Raw genomic sequence first — 5,306 nt, 5'->3', positions numbered from 1 at the left:
CCCGGCCTTTTTTTTTTTTTTTTTGAGACAGAGTCTGGCTCTGTCACCCAGGCTGGAGTGCAGTGGCGTGATCTGGGCTCACTGCAACATCCACCTTCTGGGTTCAAGCAGTTTTCGTGCCTCAGCCTCCCGAATAGCTGGGATTACAGGTGCCCACCACCACACCCAGCTAATTTTTTGTATTGTAGTAGAGATGGGGTTTCACCCTGTTGCCCAGGTTGGTCTTGAACTCTTGACCGCAGGCAATCCACCTGCCTTGGCTTCCCAAAGTACTGGGATTACAGGTGTAAGCCTCCGCGCCCAGCCCTCTAGTTGTTTTTCAGGACAGTTTTTGGGGTAGGGGAAGTATCCACATTCCTCCTTCAGTGTGTATTTTGTTATGACTATATATTAGTGCAGTATTGCTTGTCAATTGTGGATAAATAAACAGATATGCACTTGTTGGATGTGAGTGCTCAAAACCTTTTTACTGATGGGGCAGCGTGTTCAAGACAATTTAGGAAACTCTGGTCTGGCCTGAGGAGGAAGAAATGCAGAGGATAATTATAGTAAGGCAAGGGGTTGCAGCTCCCAAGGACGAGCCACTGGGCTCTGTGGGAGCTGGGGGGAGGTGTCTGCTTAAGACTGGGAGGGTACATAGGGTGTCACTAACGGTTTCTGGAGGAGGAAGAGTGGCTAGTGAGGTGACATTTGAAAGTGGGCTGGAGAGAGGCCCATGGAAAGCGATTTGGGGCCGGGCGTGCTGGCTCACACCTGTCATCCCAACAATTTGGGAGGCCGAGGCGGGTGGATCACCTGAGGTCAGGAGTTTGAGACCAGCTTGGCTAACATGGTGCAATCCCGTCTCTACTAAAAATACAAAAATTAGCTGGGTGTGTTGGCGCACACCTGTAATCTCAGCTACTCAGGAGGCAGGAGAATTGCTTAAACCTGGGAGACGGAGGCTATAGTGAGCCGAGATCATGTCACTGCACTCCAGCCTGGGTGACAGAGCAAGACTCCATCTCAAAAAAAAAAAAAAGAAAAAAAAAAAGAAAAGTGATTTGAACAGCGTGTGCAAAGTCCTTGATAAGGACCATAAGGTGCAGCTTGAATATGAATCAAAGTTCAGGGTGCAGGGAGCACTGTCAAGAGAGAAGAGGCTGCAGAGGAGGGCACGGCCACGGCTTGCAGGGTGTCAGAGGCCACCCTAAGGGGCTGGGACCTTGTCCTGGGGAGCTGGGGCATCACCGTAGTGGTGGGGTTGACTCTGGGTGTGGAAAAGCCTTCTGGGACTGGGAGAGGATGAACAGGAGCTCTGGAGGAGTCTGGATAGAGGGTCTGAGTGGGAGGCGTAGTGGCCTGAGCCAGGTCAGGGCTTTTGGGACACAGAGAGGAGGGGATGGGGCAAAGACTCGGGGAGCAGGAAGGCAGAGCTTGGGGACTGATGAACAGGGGGAGAGGGGTGCCCCATCGGTGGATGGCTACCGGACATATGGTCTGCTGACTGGGACACAGTGGGGCTGTCCCCGAGATGGAGCTCAGGAGGGCGAGCAGGTTTGGGAAATGCTGCTAAGTGCGATGTCGGACTCTGCATATGAGCGGCCTAGGGGAGCCAGGGGCATGTGGTGACTGAGACTTGGGAAAGGTCTGGACTAATGTCCAGGATCTGAGAGGTCTGAGATGTAGATGGTAATTGAAACTGGAAGTAGGTAAGACGTCACAGGGAAAACAACGTGTAAAGTCAGGGGAGTTGCAAACTGGCAATTCTATAGTCAATTTGTGTGTGTGTGTGTGTGTGTGTGTGTGTGTGTGTGTGTTTAGAATAGCATTTAAAAACATCTGTCTTCTGTCTCTCTTTTTTTTTTTTTTTTTGAGACAGGGTCTCGCTCTGTTGTCCATGCTGGATTGGCACGATCCATGGTTCACTGCAGCCTTGACCTGCTGGGCTCAAGCGATCCTCCCACATGAGCCTCCTGAGTAGCTGGGACCACAGGCTTGCACCAGCATGCCTGGCTAATTTAAAAAATTGTTTTTGTAGAGACCAGGCTGGTATCAAACTTCTGGACTCAAGTGATCCTCCCACCTCATCCCGCCTGCCAAAGTGCTGGAATTACAGGCAAGACCCACCATACCCAGCTACCTCTTTTTTTTTTTTTTGAGACCGAGTCTCCCTCTGTCGCACAGGCTGGAGTGCAGTGGTGTGATCTCGGCTCACTGCAACCTCCACCTCCTGGGTTCAAGTGTTTTTCCTGCCTCAGCCTCCCGGGTAACTGAGATTACAGGCGCCCACCACCATGCCTGGCTAATTTTTGTAGTTTTAATAGAGATAAGTTTCACCATGTTGACCAGGCTGATCTCGAACTCCTGACTTCAAGTGATCCACCCACCTGGGCCTCCCAACGTGCTGGGATTACAGGCATGAGCCACCGTGCCTGGCCCTGGCTACTTCTTTCTGTTGAGTTACTTGCCTGGCCTCTGCATGCATCGAGTTTGAGAAGCATGTAGGGAAGGCTTGCACTGGGAACATCTACACTAAAGGGAAGTGAAAAGGAAGAAAAAGCCACAAACAAGGCAGGCACGAAGCAGCCGGGGCTGGGAGGAAGGCCAGAGGGGCAGGCATATCCTGCCAAGGAAAAGGTTTTCCAGAATGAGAGCCTTTTAGCTGTGGCCAGGGCCACTTTTGATACAGTCAGATGAAACCTGAATAAGGGCCATTGTATATGGAGCCAGGCAGGTAATTGATGATTTTAATCAAGAACAATTTCAGGCCAGGCACGGTGGCTCACGGCTATAATCGCACTACTTTGGGAGGCCAAGGTGGGCTGATCACTTGAGGTCAGGAGTTGGAGACCAGCCTGGCCAACGTGGTAAAACCCCATCTCCACTAAAAATACAAAAACTAGCCAGGCACTGTGGCACATGCCTGTAATCCCAGCTGCTCAGGAGGCTGAGGCACGAGAATCACTTGAGCCCAGGAGGCAGAGATTGCAGTGAGCCGAGATCGCACCACTGCATTCTAGCCTGGGAGACAGAGTGAGACTCCATCTCAAAAAAAAAAAAAAAAAAAAAAAGAAGAATGTATTTCAGTTTCTGTGGCTCCACCGAGGAAAGAGGGCAGGAGGCAAGGTGTGCAGAAGGAATAGCTCCTAGCACTGAACATCAGAATTTTCCACGATTTTGGAAACGTTCTATATCCACATCCAGTACAGCAGTCCTGGCCACAGGGGGCTACTGGGCACTTGGAATATGGCCATTGTTCCTGAAGAACTGATTTTTTGGTTTGGTTTGTTTGAGATGGAGTCTCGCTCTGTCGCCCAGGCTGGAGTGCAGTGGCGCGATCTTGGCTCACTGCAACCTCCGCCTCCCGGGTTCACACCATTCTCCTGCCTCAGCCTCCCGAGTAGCTGGGACTACAGGCTCCCACCACCATGCCAAGCTGATTTTTTGTATTTTAGTAGAGACAGGGTTTCACCGTGTTGGCCAGGCTGGTCTCAAACTCCTGACCTCAGGTGATCCACCCTCCTTGGCCTCCCAAAGTGCTGGGATTACAGGCATGAACCACTGCACCTGGCCTGAATTTTTTATTTGATTTAATTTTAACTTATTAGAACAGAAAGAGCTCCATGGCTGTAAAGAACCCCATGCAGCCATCATATTGGACAGCACAGGCTCTGGACTATTCCTTGAAGACCTTTTATTTTATTATTATTTTTTTTTTTGAGGCAGAGTCTCGCTCTGTTGCCCAGGCTGGAGTACAGTGGCACAATCTCTGCTCACCACAACCTCTGCCTCCCGGGTTCAAGTGATTCTCCTGCCTCAGCCTCCTGAGTAGCTGGGTCTATAGGTGCGCACCACCATGCCCAGCTAATTTTTTTATTTTTAGTAGAGAAGGGGTTTCACTATGTTGGCCAGGCTGGTCTCGAACTCCTGATCTTGTGATTTGCCCTCCTTGGCCTCCTAAAGTGCTAGGATTAGCACGAGCCACCGCGTCCAGCCTTATTTCTTGTTTTTAGTGACATGGTCTTGCTCTGTTGCCCAGGCTGGGCTGCAGTGGTATGATCATGGCTTATTGCAGCCTTGAACTCCTGAGCTCAAGTGTTCCTCCTGCTACAGCCCCCTAAGTAGCTGGAACCACAGCCATGCACCACCACACCTGGCTAATTTTTAAATTTTTTTTTGTAGGGATGGGGTCTCGCTCTATTGCCCAGGCTGTTCTCAAACTCCTGGGCTCAAGCAATCCTTCTGCCTTGACCTCCCAAAGTGCTGTGATTGTGCCCAGCGTCCTAGAAGTTTTGCTCCGAAGAGCAAACTTCCCGGGAAGTAGCTGCAGGGGAACTAGGGCTTCAAGGATGGAGCTGAAATGGGTGAATGGACAAAGTGGGTAAACTGAGGCATGCCAGGGCCCTGGAGGTAGACTCAGGAAGGAAGAGGACACAGTGAGTAGTTCTCACTGTGCCAGGACCTGGCCTAAGCGTGTTTGGTTCATCCCATGTGTGGATCAGTTAGCTGTTCTTTTAGTGTTTTTACGGCTTTGCCAAATCCTTGTAGCATCTCCGCTATCCCTTCTGTAAATTGCTCTTAAATCTGCTCACTAGGTTTGTGTAAATACGGGTCTCCCCTGATATCTGAACTCCTTCTGGAATCTGGAACAAAATAATTTAGATACATTTTTCTCTTTCTTCTCTTTCCTTTCTTCTTTTCTTCTTTCTTTTCTTTCCTCCTTCCCTCCCTCCCTCCCTCCCTCCCTTCCTTTCCTTCCTCTCTGACTCTCTCCCTCCTTCCCTCCTTTCTTTCCTTATTTTATTTTATTTTATTTTGAGATGGAGTTTCGCTCTTGTCGCCCAGGCTGGAGGGCAATGCTGTGATGGCTCACTGCAGCTTCTGCCTCCTGGGTTCAACCTATTCTCCTGCCTCAGCCTTCTGAGTAGCTGGGATTACAGGCACCCGCCACCGTGCCCAGCTATTTTTATTTTTTTTTTTTTTAGTAGAGACGGTGTTTCACCATGTTGGCCAGTCTAGTCTTGAACTCCTGACCTCAGGTAATCCACCCACCTCAGCCTCCCAAAGTGCTGGGATTACAGGCATGAGCCACTGTGCCCGGCCTCTTTCTTTCTTGCTTGCTTGCTTTTTTCTTTTCTTTTCTTTTCTTTTTTTTTGAGACAGGGTCTCACTCTGTTACCCAGATTGGAGTGCAGTGGTGTGGTCACAGCTCTCTGCATTACTGCAGCCTTGATCTCCCAGGCTGAAGTGATCCTCCTGCCTCAGCCTCCTAAGCACGTACTGCCACACCTGGCTAATTTTTTTTTTTTTTTTTTTTTTTTTTT

General features: G+C 49.9%; 1 protein-coding gene across 2 annotated transcripts in view; it reads left to right on the top strand.

Moving 5' to 3' along the window:
- Positions 1 to 5,306, top strand: part of LOC108535847 (transient receptor potential cation channel subfamily M member 4) — a 36,399-nt gene that overhangs the window by 2,407 nt on the left and 28,686 nt on the right. The gene's annotated exons all lie outside the window — the stretch shown is intronic.

This window comes from Rhinopithecus bieti, unplaced genomic scaffold, assembly GCF_001698545.2.
Source record: "Rhinopithecus bieti isolate Rb0 unplaced genomic scaffold, ASM169854v2 scaffold_12070, whole genome shotgun sequence".
Classification (NCBI taxonomy): domain Eukaryota; kingdom Metazoa; phylum Chordata; class Mammalia; order Primates; family Cercopithecidae; genus Rhinopithecus; species Rhinopithecus bieti.
Note: the sequence above shows the minus strand (reverse complement) of the source record. Positions and strands in the feature narration are given on the sequence as shown.